This window comes from Ochotona curzoniae, unplaced genomic scaffold (genome assembly GCF_017591425.1).
Source record: "Ochotona curzoniae isolate NIBS_2020 unplaced genomic scaffold, NIBS_Ocur_1.0 scaffold_3208, whole genome shotgun sequence".
Taxonomy (NCBI): domain Eukaryota; kingdom Metazoa; phylum Chordata; class Mammalia; order Lagomorpha; family Ochotonidae; genus Ochotona; species Ochotona curzoniae.
Window position 1 is genome coordinate 17,969,338 of NW_024467106.1, and position 13,192 is coordinate 17,982,529.

At 40.6% G+C, this 13,192-nt stretch overlaps 1 protein-coding gene across 2 annotated transcripts in view; it reads left to right on the top strand.

Moving 5' to 3' along the window:
* The window catches only part of PTBP3 (polypyrimidine tract binding protein 3), an 83,722-nt gene that overhangs the window by 19,827 nt on the left and 50,703 nt on the right, over window positions 1-13,192 (top strand). Inside the window, exon 1 of one of the 2 annotated variants that reach the window (XM_040963176.1) lies at window positions 2,805-3,130. The exons of the other annotated variant lie outside the window; for it this stretch is intronic. The gene's annotated coding sequence lies outside the window, so the exon portion shown is untranslated. Of the gene's footprint in view, window positions 1-2,804; window positions 3,131-13,192 lie in introns of those variants that run through there. 2 annotated transcript variants of the gene reach the window in all.

Genomic DNA, 13,192 nt, shown 5'->3' on the forward strand with positions numbered 1-13,192 from the left:
ATGCCGATCCGAAGCCAGGAGCCTCTTCCGGGTCTCCCACGCGGGTGCAGGGTCCCAAAGCTTTGGGTTGTCCTCGACTGCTTTTCCGGGCCACAGGCAGGGAGCTGGAAGGAAGCGGGGCTGCTGGGATAGAACCGGCGCCCATATGGGATCCTGGGCGTGCAAGGCGAGGACCTTAACCACTGTGCTACCGCGCCGGGCCCGAGTAAATTTTAAAGCCTATTAGTAAGTGATGACAAATTGGTGCTGGTGTTTGATGTTGCAAGCTAACCCTCTACCTGTATTCATATGGGCACCAGTGTGAGCCTCAACAGCTCCACTTCTGATCCAGCTCCCTGCTAATGTGCCTGGGAAAGCAACAGGGAATGGTTCAAGTACTTGTTTCCTTGCACCCGTGTCTGAGACCCAGAAGAAATTTTGGCTCTTGGCTTTAGTCTGGATTTAGCTGGCAGTTGCAGCCATTTGGAGAGAGAATCTGTGGATGGAATATCTGTTTCTTTCCACTCTTTAACTGTGCCTTTCAAATAAACAAATCTATCTATAATAAGAAAAAGAAGAAAAATGGCAAACTTTATGCTGTAATTTGAATGTTGTCTTCTCACTTCTAACTCAGGAGTTTGGTCTCCAGAGTTTTAGATTGTTGGTACTAAGGGAACAGACTGTTCATCCAGTTACGGTGTTTAGAGGTAGGGCTTTTGAGAAATGTGTAGACTGATTAGTGGAGACCCCCTACCCCCATAAATGAGTTCTGAAGGCTTTATAAGAGGACAGGGAGATAAAGACAGACAGCCATGCTCCCTGACTCTGTGCAGTCTTGGAACTCCGCCAGTAAGAAGACTGCTGTCAGATGAGGCCTCTAGATCTTGCACTTCCAGAACTGTGGGCCAAAATAAATCGCTTTCCTTTTATAGAGTTGGTGTCTGTCAGGTATTTCATTGTGGTGATGAAAAGTTGACTGGTCTACTTTGGTACTTTAGCTCTCACAGATAGTCTTGTGACCGTGGGCATAAGATTGCTGTGATTTGGGTATTAGTGTGGGTGTCTCCTGCAAGTCCATGTATTAAAAGCTTAGTCACTAAAGTCTGAGGTTAATGGTTAATGGATGGAGGGTGGGAACTTATTCCAATTATGTTGTCTGAGGGTGGGGCTTTTGGGAAGGGACTCAGTTGGATTGGGTTGTTAGGTTGGAGCCTCAAGATCAGAATATGGTAGCTTTATTAGGGCAGACCACATAGATGAAAGATGTTCTGTTTTCCTTGCTCCTTGTGTGATCTGTTAAATTTTTTATTTTATTTATTTGGAAGGCAGGTGACATTGAGGCAGGCAGACATACAGACATACAGAGAGATCTGCTTGTTGGTTCACTCTCTAAATTGATAAAGTATGTGGGGCTGGATCACACTGAAGCTAGGAGCCTGGAATTTCATCCAGGTCTCTCATATGGGTGGCAGGGGCCCAAGTCCTTGGATCATATTTCTGATATACAGGCTTATTACCAGGGAGCTGAATTGGAAGCAGAGTAGCTAAGACTTAGAACCTTTGTTAAGTAACTTGTCGAGATTTTTAGTTGTAATTAAAAGCTGACTAATACAAGACCAGTTAAACTCAGAGAGAAGTCAGTAGACCTTGGAATTTGAGGAAGAGGAAATTTTGTGAAGTCCTTTCTCTGTAGTTTTGGATAGTATCCTTATAGACACACTGTGAGAAGCTTTCCCAACCCCAGTTTCAGATAAAATGGTGTTACAGAGAGTCCAAATAACAAATCTATCTCACAATTTGCAAGTCTTAGGGCCAGGGTCCAACGTCCACACCTTTAACCCTATGACAGTATATCGTGTCTGTGATCTTACAGACACAACACAGAGCTTCTGTTATCCTCCCCACTGATACAATAGGAACGGCTGTGAAAATAGAACGTTTTTCTAAAAATGTGTCTGAGTAGAGTTTCAGCAAAGAATTAGAAGCACAATAAGGTGGGACCATTTGGATTTCACAGATGTTCTGATAGGAGACCTGAGACTGTTAGTCTTGGAAAGCCTTCTTGCTCTTGCCTAGTGTTGGAGACCTTGGCTTGTGAAAATTTTCCTAATGATAGCAACTTCACCTAAAGTGGTAAAAGTCATTCCTTGTGTCTGGACCGTGTAAAGGGCATGTTTTATGCTACTATATAGCAGTTTTAAATTTTGGTACATACTTGACAGTGAGTGCCTTTATATCCAGTTCTGGTCGTAAAGTCTATTGAACTTTCCTGTAGCCATTTCATTAATTTTGTCATAGCTTATTGTTAGGGGACTTGAGTGTGTCTGGTGTGAATGCCAGAAGAGCTTTTGAATGCATGTGCGTCATTTCCTTCATACTTCACCCAGGCACCTTTTCCCTTTGTTGGTATTATTTTGTATCCTGCCACTTTATACATCTTAGTTGTGTCTACAGTGTTGCACCAGTTTCCATGAATCAATTAAAGTAGTTACCTAGTGTGCAGGTGGGTCTGAGGCTAATTTTACATATCGATATTCAAAAAAAAAGGTTTTTTAAAGATTTATTTATTTATTTGAAGGGCAGATATACAGGGAGAGACAGAGATCTCTTCCATCCTCTGGTTCACTCCTCAATTGACCACAACAAAGTTGGGCCAGTCTGAAGCCAGGAGCAAGGAACTTCTTCCAGGTCTATCACATGGATGTATGTAGTTGGGCCATCTGCTGCTGCTTTCCCAGATGCATTGCAGAGCTGGATTGGAAATGGAGCAACCAGGTTTTGAGCTGGTGCTCATATGGAATGCTGGTGGCACAGATGGTGGCTTTACCCACTGTGCCACAGGGCCAGCCCTGACCCTTAAATCTTTAGCGTTTGGCAGTGAGTATGTTTGTCGGGGTGGTGTATGAATGAATTTGAATTTGAGAGTCCTGTGGCTCTGGGCAGTAAGGAACAACAGTAGCAAGACTAATTCCAGAGAAGTCCTTCCTTCCCGACATGCAGGTGGAGCACTGGCAGATGAACAGCTGTTGGTGCCAAGCACTTTTGCAGATGGAGCTTCATTCAGCACCTGTGCTGCCAGTGATGGCAAGTTAGAGCAAGAGCAGCAGCAGCCAAGGAGCAGTCACCCGGGGGAGTCCGCCTTTTACACCGGGCGAGCACCCCGGGGGTGTTAGGACTTACCATTAAGAAAGGATTCTGTGTAAGAAGATAAGACAATATTTCTCATTCATTAAGAGGGACAATTAAAAAGAGAAAGTAAAAGGTTGATAGCATGATCTCTGCCAGTATTTATGTGAATTTCTTTTAGGCCTTCACATGTGTGCATAATGTATGCTTATAATTTGTTTTTGACAAAAATAGCAAATAGCATGTGATCATTAATAAGGCTTTTGAAACTAATCAAATGTTGCCTGGAAATTTACATCCAGGTTAGTAAATATGATGCTTCATCATTTTACATCACTTAATATTTTATTGCATGGGTATATTAAAACCGTTTTAATCTTTTACTAATCATATTAGTGATTTTTTAATATTTTGGTAATTTGGTGTAGTAGTTAAAAGCATTGACTTGGAAATGGGCCTGCTTTGGTTTGTGTCTTGATCCTGACTCTTTATCTGGTAATCTTGTCAGTTAACTAAGACTGTGAGACTCGTTGGATACTTTTATTTTTGTTTATGAAAAACCTTAGATCAGAAATCAGCATTAGTTTTCTATTCCCAGAACTGTTCACACAGGGCCACTAGATAATCTGCTAGAAATTTTACCTTAGCTCAAGGAAGGCTTTGAATTTTAGTTGTAGTATTTAAGATTTTTTTTAAGAAATAATAATAATTGAAGTTCTAGTGTCCTGAAAAATTATTAGTTAAGCACTTTTTATTTCTTTAATGGCCATTGTATCTTCATAGACTAAAACAGTTTGCCTCATTCTTGAATTTCATATGCATGATAGGTATAACTTGAGGTAATGATTTATTTCCGGAGCCTTTCTTACATATTAATTTGAATAGCTGTTTCTTAGGTGTGTGGATTGCCTTTTTGTTGCTTATAGTCTCACCGTAATGGTGAATAAAGCCACTTACCAGATTTGGTATCAAAACACTTTATTTGTGCTGCTGAAGTGTAGTATTGTTTTGCCTTGTTGACTCTATGTATTTAACTATCCTTTAACAGGGGTAAGCTTCAGTGATTGATCTTTAAGTTACTAAAGCTGACTGGTCTGTTGGTTTAGAGGAGAGCTTACCAGTCCACAGAGTAACCCCTGGACTTATGTAAATTTGCTGTGTTTCTAAGAGACTTTTGGCCTGGTAGTGTGTGTCCCCTGCTGCCCCATGATGTCTTCATTATTTGAAAGCCTTCGTAGAATAGTGTTAATTTATTTGCCTTTGATATGGAATCTTTTTTCCTTTCCTCTTAACTAATTTCCTGCTTCAGGTGGTCCATAGTCACTCAGAAGCATCAAGCTTTGTTGTTTTTTGTTTTTTTTTTACTTATTTTGATGCTTTCATTCTGCTTATTTACCTTCCATCTTCCCTTCAACCGTGATCTCTCCTGGCAGCCACACCCCCTGCAAGAGAGTGTCTGTTTTATTTGGGTCGCATTGTTTTCTCCTTTACTGTTACAAAAAAGTGCATCCAGACACACAGGTTATAAATATTGTCTAATTTTCAGAAATATTTTTTATTTTATGATGTAGTAACCTATATATTCAGCAGTGTATTTTTCAGGCGAATTTCTATGAAGGAAATTATGTAGGAAAGATTTTTATTTCTTTATTAAAAGATGTTTATACAGAGCTTTTTTATATTTTTGTAATCTTTTACAATGTTTCTCATTTTGTTATAGCATAAAATTTTTTTATAATATGAAAGTGATTTTTTTTGAAAGTTGTGATTATCAATGTTTTTCTGTTAAGTGACATTTTAAAATATATTTTCCTTTTGCTTATCATATTCTGAAATTATTGGTAAAGGGTTACTAGTTTTGAAGAGTAGTTATTTGAGAATTGTTTTTCTTATTTTTTATCTGTGATGAATGATAAACCATGTTTTAATTTAAAAAATGGAATTTTCAGACAGGAAAGTGTTGCCTTTTTGAAAAAACAGAGAAACTGGACTCCCATCCATTGGTTCCTTGCTGAGTGCTGACCTTGGCTGGGGTTAGGCTGGGCAAGGCCCGGAGCCTGGGACATAACCTGGCTTTCCACATGGATGGTGGAAATCCAGATACTTATTCCATCACCTCTGCCACCTGAGTGCACTTTAGCAGGGAGCAGAGGCAGAACTTGACCACAGGAATTTAGAGACTTGAAGCAGTGGATTAATTGGTGTATCCAAAGCCTACTCCCCATGTGGTGTCTTTATGACTACCCAACAGCTATCTCTGAACACACTTTTAAACTAAATTTTTTTTATAGCTAGAAATGCATTGATAACTTAAAGGTTAATAATAAACTTAAAACATGTTGAACTAGTGAATGTTTTTGTTATGTTTGATCATTTCACCTGTGAAGAGTTAGCCAGCTGTAAAGTTATGGGATGCAGTTCTTCTGCTCAGAGTTCTGTGCTATGAAGTTCCCAGCTATGTGAAGTTCTTCTCTGTGGTCTGGGACGTAGTAGGGTGGTGTCTAGACTGGTGTTTCGTTGAATGTTCATGGGGGCAGTGTTTGGGGTGGATCTTGAGTAGCTTCATTTTCTTGCCCATTTCTGAAACTCCAGAAGTGCTGCGGCTGGAGCTAGCATTGTCCCATAGTGGATGAAGCCGTAAGGGTAACATTTTGTGTCCTGGCTGCTCCACTTGGGTCCAGCTTCCTGCTATTAGTCTGGAAAAAGCAGTTGAGGATGGTTGAAATGTTTTGATCTGACCCAGCCCTTAATGTTGCAGGTATCTGGAGAGTGAACCAGTGAATGGAAATTTTCTCTATCTTTCTCTGTAACTCTGATTTGCAAATAAATATATATTTTTTCTCTTTAAAAAAAACAGTGTGATGGCATTGGCTGCATGTGGGAACAGGGTGTCACTGTGGTGATTTTGTTATATGAAATTACAGCTGACTATAGATCATCAAGGGGTGCATCTGGCAGCTATGTTTTTGTTATTTTTGGATGGGGCCAGTTCTGGGCAGCAGTTTCACAGAAGCTGCATTTTTTGCAGTCCAAAAAGTAGAGGCTTGGGTAAAATAGGTGAAAATGTAGAGATCATCTCAGTTCCTCCTTGCCTGTATCAGACGGCATCTTTCCCAGCGTAGAGCTTTGCCATTACATTTTGTCCTGGGAGCTGAATGTATAGGAATAATTGATTTCTTGCAAGGCCAGTTTCAGTCAGTGGTCTCCAGTTCCACCAGACGTTATGGCACATAATCCCCACCAGAAATCATACTTTCACCCACAGCCTAAGAACCATGCCTCCCAGCAGGAATTTAAAAAAAACAGTCTTCTAAGCCTTGACAGTCAAATGGCTTTGAAGACTTAATCTTGTCACAGCAAAATCCTTAGATGCAGAAGATAAATGCTTTAGACTTTCTTATTTTTAAAGGTTAAGCATAAAACAAACTTTCTAAACAGATCTCCAGTACAATTTTATACAATGAAAGAGCATGAGCTACAATGATTAGAAATGGGTAAGAAAGGAAATTGATACATATTGGAGAGCTTTACATAAAATGTGAAAATTACTGCTTTCATTTTCAAACACATTTTTTAAAAATCTCAATTTACCTGAGAAGAAATTGAGTTTTTTAATTTGAAAGGCAGATTTATACAGAGAGGAGAGATATGAGATCTTCTGTTCACTGGTTCACTCTCCAAGGAGCTTCCTTTCAGTCTGCCACGTGGATGCAGCAGTTCAAGGTCCTCGGCCTTCTTCCACTCCTCTCCCAGGCACATTAACAGGGAGCTGAATGGGAAGTGGAACAGTTGTGTCCATATGTGATGCTGGCTATACAGGTGAAGGCTTAAGCTACTGTGCCACTATATTGGCCCTGAAGTCTTATTTTTGTTAGGATATTATGTAGTGTTTCTTTTCTTCTTTAAAAATATTTATTTTTGTTGGAAAGGTGAATTTATACAGAGGAGAGACAGAAAAATCTTTCATCTGCTGGCTTACTCCCCAGTTGGCCACAGCAGCTAGAGCTGGGCTGATCCGAAGCCAGGTGTGTCTTCCAGGTCTCCCACGTTGATGTAGGTCCCAAGGCCTTGGACCATCCTCCGCTGCTTTACCGAGCCACGAGCAGGAAACTGGATGGGAAGTAGAATAGCTGGGAAGTGAACTGTTGAGCATATGGGATCCTAGCGCTTATAGGGGAGAGGATTAGCCAATTGAGCCATTGCACTGGGCCCAGTAAAGGTACTATTTCATCTTCAGATTTTGGTGTTTTTCTGTTGAGAGTTTATCTGACTTTTAAGTTATTACATCCCAGTATTAATTATGCTGAATTTATTTGCCTGTGTTTAATGAGACTTGTAAGAAATACCAACCTTCAGGCCAGCACTTGAGAGTCAGTACCACCATGATACATGTTTTATAAATAAGTAAAGTGAGGCTTATGGAGTGAAATAATTGCCTGTGTCATGTGGTGCCATGCAAACTTTGTGGTACCTGAATTCAGTGCCTCATCTGTGTCTACTGTGAAGACTGTCTTTAGCTGCCTTGCCCTTTGGCTTCTTGTTCATTACAGTACTTGTTGGTAGTGTTTTTCAACTGATTACCCATTACAGTGAGCTCTGGGATTTTAGAAATCTACAGATGCCTGTGCTCCAGCCCGAAGCTAGTGATTAAGGGTCTCTGGGATTGGGCTTGGTATTTATTTATAAACTAGCCATGTGATTTGTAATGTATGACCAAGGCAGGTGCCCATTTGGCTGTACCTAGGTTGTGGAGGAATGTAATCTAGAAGGCATAATAGTAGACCTCAAGGTAACTGGGAAAAAACTAAAAAACTTTTTTTTTTTTTAAACTCAATTGTGATCCTGATAGTTACACATACAGGAAGAATATGAACTGTTAAAAACCTATACTCAGATATTTGAATGTTGAAAGACAAAATATTTAAAACAGATTTGTTTTAATTGGGAAGATATTCAGAGAGAAGGGAAGACACAGAGAGAAAGATCTGCTGTTTACTGGTTCACTCTCCAAATGGCTGCAACACTTGGAGCTGACCTGTTTAGCGCTTAGAACTTCTGTGTTTCCCATGAAGGTGCAGGGTCCCAAGGCTTTGGGCCATCCTCTACTTTTTTTCCAGGCCACAGGCAGGTAGCTGGATGGGAAGTAGGGCAGCCAGGACATGAAACAGTGCTCATAGAGTCTGTTGCTGCTTGCAGCAGGAGGATTAGCTAACTGAGCCATCATGCTATCCCTAAAAAAATCAAGAATAAGTTGAACCTTTATGTATTTGGGATACAAAGTTTTTCAAGTATGTGGTATCTTTTTATCTGAAACTGATACACAGTGCTTGCTGTGTATTGAAGGGACCATATTTGAGGCAGAATAGTATAAAAAGCAGAGTAACTCTGAAGTATTTGGGGGAAACTTAGTTGACAGGAATGTTACTGTGAAGGGGAGGACCAGATTAGAACATGTTTCAACACTGCCACAATGCAGTTATATATGATTTAGTAAGTAGTAGGGAGTATTTCTCAATTATGGTTGACAGGAGATTTGGTGGGAAACTAGGGAGCAGAGTTTAGTGAGTAGACTAAAAGTGGAAAAAAGAAGAGGACCAGTGCTGTGGCATAGTGCATTAAACTGCCAGCTGCAGTGCCTGCATCCAGTTTGGGCCAGCACAAGTCCTCTTCTGATCTAGCCTCCTGCTCATGTGCTTGGAAAAGCAGTGCAAGATGGTCCAAGTGCTTGGACCAGTATACCTACGTGGGGGGGGGGGGAGCTTGGAAGAAGCTCCTGGCTCCTGGCTTTGGTCTGGCCCAGCCCTGGCCATGTGTGATGTGGAATGAGCCAGTAGATGGCACATCTCTCTCGTCTCTTCCTCCCTCTGTAACTCTTTCAAATAAATAAATCCTGAACACACGTACATACACACACAAGTAATTTACTTCTCCCAAATTGAACTGGCATATGCATATTATGAATACAGTGATTCATTTTTGCATTTCTGTCAAGCCTTCCCTGGGCCAGTGTTAACAATTTAATGCCTTTTCTTTTTCTATTTTAAAATTTATACATATGTACTTTTATTATTTTATGGTGGAGTTTTGTAGGCCCTCTTCCCTCATATCATTACAGTATTTTTGTCCTTCACAATTAGTCCTAAGTCCATCATTCCTCTTGTCAAGATACATTCTACAGTTTCATTAGGAGTTAATCTGATTTGAAAGTAGAGATGCGCACTGCATTGTATCTTCACGTCTGTGTGTGATAGTCTCCACGGTTACTATACCTCCCCTTAATGAGAAGCCATAAAACAAAATCAACAAGAGGAAGAAAAAATAGAAAATTAACAAAAAGATGAAGTTAAATAATATGCTACTGAATGACCAACGTGTTGCTGAAGAAATAACCTTCTGGAAGCAAATGATGCCACTATGAATCACTGAGAAAATTAATAGGAAAAGCAACAACTTTTTTTTGAATGAATGAAAATTTAAAACAAAAATACGATCCCCCTAAGATGTAACAAAAACAGTATTTAAAGGACTATTGATCTTGTATTTTGCGTGGACGTTCCTTATATCGGAACATATGATATATATACATATATATATGTTTGTTTATTTATAAAATATATTTAAATACAACACATTTTCATAAAAACATATATTTACAATTTATTATTTTTAAATGACTTTTCTTTTTGGCTTTTTGAGTAATCATAAGTATTTCCAAGGAAGCTTTTCTGGAAAAATTTTTATTTCTAAGTTTTTTGTTTGTTTTGTTTTTGTCCTGTTTCTTGAGACTTACATCTTTGAAAGGGAGGTGAGAGAGAAAGGAAGAGAACTTCCATGTGCTAGTTCATTCTCCAAGTGACTGCATCAGCTGTAGCTGGACCAGACCAAAGCCAGGAATCGGGAACTTGATCTGCATCTCTCTGGTGCTGGGACACAAGTACTGGGTCATCATTTGTTGCCTTCCCAGATGCATTAGCAGACAGCAAGTGGGGTTGTAAGAAGGGAAGCTGAGTTTGGATTGACATTCCAACATGGGTGTCAAAATTGTAAAATAGCAGCTTAACCTGTTGTGCCAAGTTAATTGGTTCCCTATTTTTAGTTTTTTAATTCAAAATTATTGAAAGAATTGGGTCCTCACAAAATGTAATTTCTTGGATAGCAGAAAGATGTTTGCACTTACAATTTTTTTAAGATTATTTATTTATTATTTTTTAATTGGAAAGATTTACAGAGAGGAGGATCTTCTGTCTGATGACCACTCCTGAAGTAGCTGCAACAGCCAGAGCTGAGCCAATCCAACGCCAGGAGCCAGGAGCCTGTTCTAGGTCTCCCGCATGGGTGCAGGGTCCCAAGGTTTTGAGCTGTCCTCGATTATTTTCTCGGGCTATAAGCAGGGAGCTGGAAGTGAAGCAGGCTGCCAGGGTTAGAACCAGTGCCCATATGGCATCCTGGCACATGCAAGGTGAGGGCTCCAGCCACTGGGCCATCGTGCCAGTCCTGCACTTACAAGTTTTGAAATTTTCTTAAATAATTTGTTTTTGTAAGGGAGGTAGAAACTGTGCAAGTGCTTCCATATGTTTATTTACTCTACAAAAGGAGCTGTTACTGGTTACAGGCTGTGAAGATGAATGAGTAATCCTCAGGAATGGAGAAGGTTCACATACTCTGGAGCAATAATAGTCTGCTGCTCTCTGAGATGCCTGTTCAAGTTTCTCACCATTTTCTGGTCCTTAACTTTTCTCTTATTGATTCCTAGTGCTCTGTTTCATTTTTTATTTTTTTTTTTCATAATAAATTCTGTATGTAAACACTGTATTTTTCTCACAAATATTTTATCCCATTTTGTAACTTGTCTTTTCACTTTTCATAAAAATATCTTTTGTTAAAAAAAAATATTGTCTAGTTTGTCAATATTTTAATTTTATAAATCTACTTTGTGTGATTGCTAAAAATTTCTTTTTCTGGGCCCGGCGCGGTAGCCTAGTGGCTGAAGTCCTCACCTTGAATGCACCAGGATCCTATATCGGCAACAATTCTAATCCAGGCAACCCTGCTTCCCATTCAACTCCCTGCTTGTGGCCTGGGAAAGCCATCAAGGATGGCCCAAAGCCTTGGGACCCTGCACCCACATGTGAAACCCGGAAGAGCTCCTGGCTCCTGGCTTCAGATTGGCTCAACTCCAGCCGTTGCGCTCACTTGGGGAGTGAATCATCAGATGGAAGATCTTCGTCTCTCCTCCTTTCTGTATATCTGATTTTGCAGTAAAAATAAGTCTTTAAAAAAATCTTTTTCTACCCCAAGATTATAAAAGATACTTTGTTTTTCTTAAAACAAACAAACAAAAAGATTGGTTTATTTCTGTTGGAATGTCAGATTTACTGAGAGAAAGAGAGACAGAGTAAGATCCTCTGTCTGCTGGTCTGTTCCCCAAGTGGTTACAACATTCAGAGCTGAACCATCTGACGCCAGAAGCCAGGAGCTTGTTACGGATCTCTCACGGAGGTGCAGGATTTCAAGTCCCTGGACAGTCCTCCCAGGCCACAAGCACGGAGCTGGAGGGGAAGTGGGGAGCTGGGACATGAACGGGCACCCACATGGGATCTTGGTGCGTGCAAGGCAAGAACTTTAGCTGCTAGGCTACTGAGCCGGAACCATGAAGATACTCCTTGTTAAGAAAAACTTTGAAGGAGAGGCACCCTTCATCTACTGGAACTCAGTCTCAATCTTTTATGTGGGTGACAGGAGTTCAAGTAGTTGGGCAAGCCTCCCAGAGGTTGTGTCAGCAGGAAGCTGGTCAAGAAAGATGTGCTGGCAGGATGGGAGTGGAGCAGAGCAGATTTGAGTAGCCCGAGCTTGAACTGAGGCATTTGGGTATGGGGTATGGCAGGACTGAACGGAGGCTGTCATGGGGTGTCGCCGTTGTTGCTGACAGCAGAACTTGCTGTGCTACAGTGCAGCCCAGCCCCAAGATAATTCAGATTGTCTTCTAGATCCTTATTTTGTTTTTTGTATTTCAGTCTTCAGGAATACTTTAAGATGTTAATATGTTCATGCGATTAAAACGCTTTATGCAAAAAAAAAACACCTTTTTTTCATGCGTTGCTTCTTCATATCCTTGTAACAGGAACACCTGGAATCAAGGAATCAAGTTGCTTTCTCACCAAATTTGGCAGATTTACTCAATATGTCACGAACTTTTTGAAGCACCCTCATATAATCCACCTGGAATTTTTCCTTGCCATGTTAACAGAAGCTTTTTGTTACTTTAGCTGCACTCTCAAGAGGAGTTATTTAAGCAGGAAGGTTTAGTTTATGTTCTGGTTCACTCCCCAGATGCTTTCAACAACTGGAAAGGGACCAGTTTGAAGTTAGGATTCTTGAACTCCATAGATCAGAAGTGGATGCTCTGGGGCTGACAAAATGGCTCAACTGGTTAATCGCCTACCTACAAGCGCTAGCTTCCTATATAAGAGCCAGTTTTGAGTCCCAGTTGCTCCACTTCCCATCCAGCTCCCTGCTAGTGGCCTGATGGGAAGTGGAGGATGGCCCACAGCCTTGGGGATCCCATACCTACATGGGAGACCAGGAAGAAACTCCTGGCTCCTGGCTTCAGATTGGCTCAGCTCTGGCTCTTTCAGCCCTTTCAGGAATGAACCAGTGGATCAAGATCTTTCTGTCTCTCCTTTCCAATAAAAATAGTTTTTTAAATGAAGTAGTTTACAGGTGCTTTGACAAGGGATGCAAGCTCTTGCTTCATAACATCTGCTTCAAGAGTTTTAGCAATAATTCTTGAAAAAGTTGTACGAATTTAAGATCATTTATACAATTAAAGGATAACCACTGATGATGAGTTTACCAATACAAGAATAATTTGTATCTTCCTGTTCTGCTCAACATAAATTGAGAGTTGTCTGTGGTACAGTGGGCTAAGCAGGCACTCAGAATGACCATATTCTATACTAGAGAGCCAGTTCAAGTCCCATCTCTTCCACTTGATCCATCTTCGTGATAATGCGTCCTGGACGCAGCAAATGCCTGGGGCTCAAGTGCTGGGCTTTGCATCCATGTGAGTGACCCCTGTGAGTTCCTG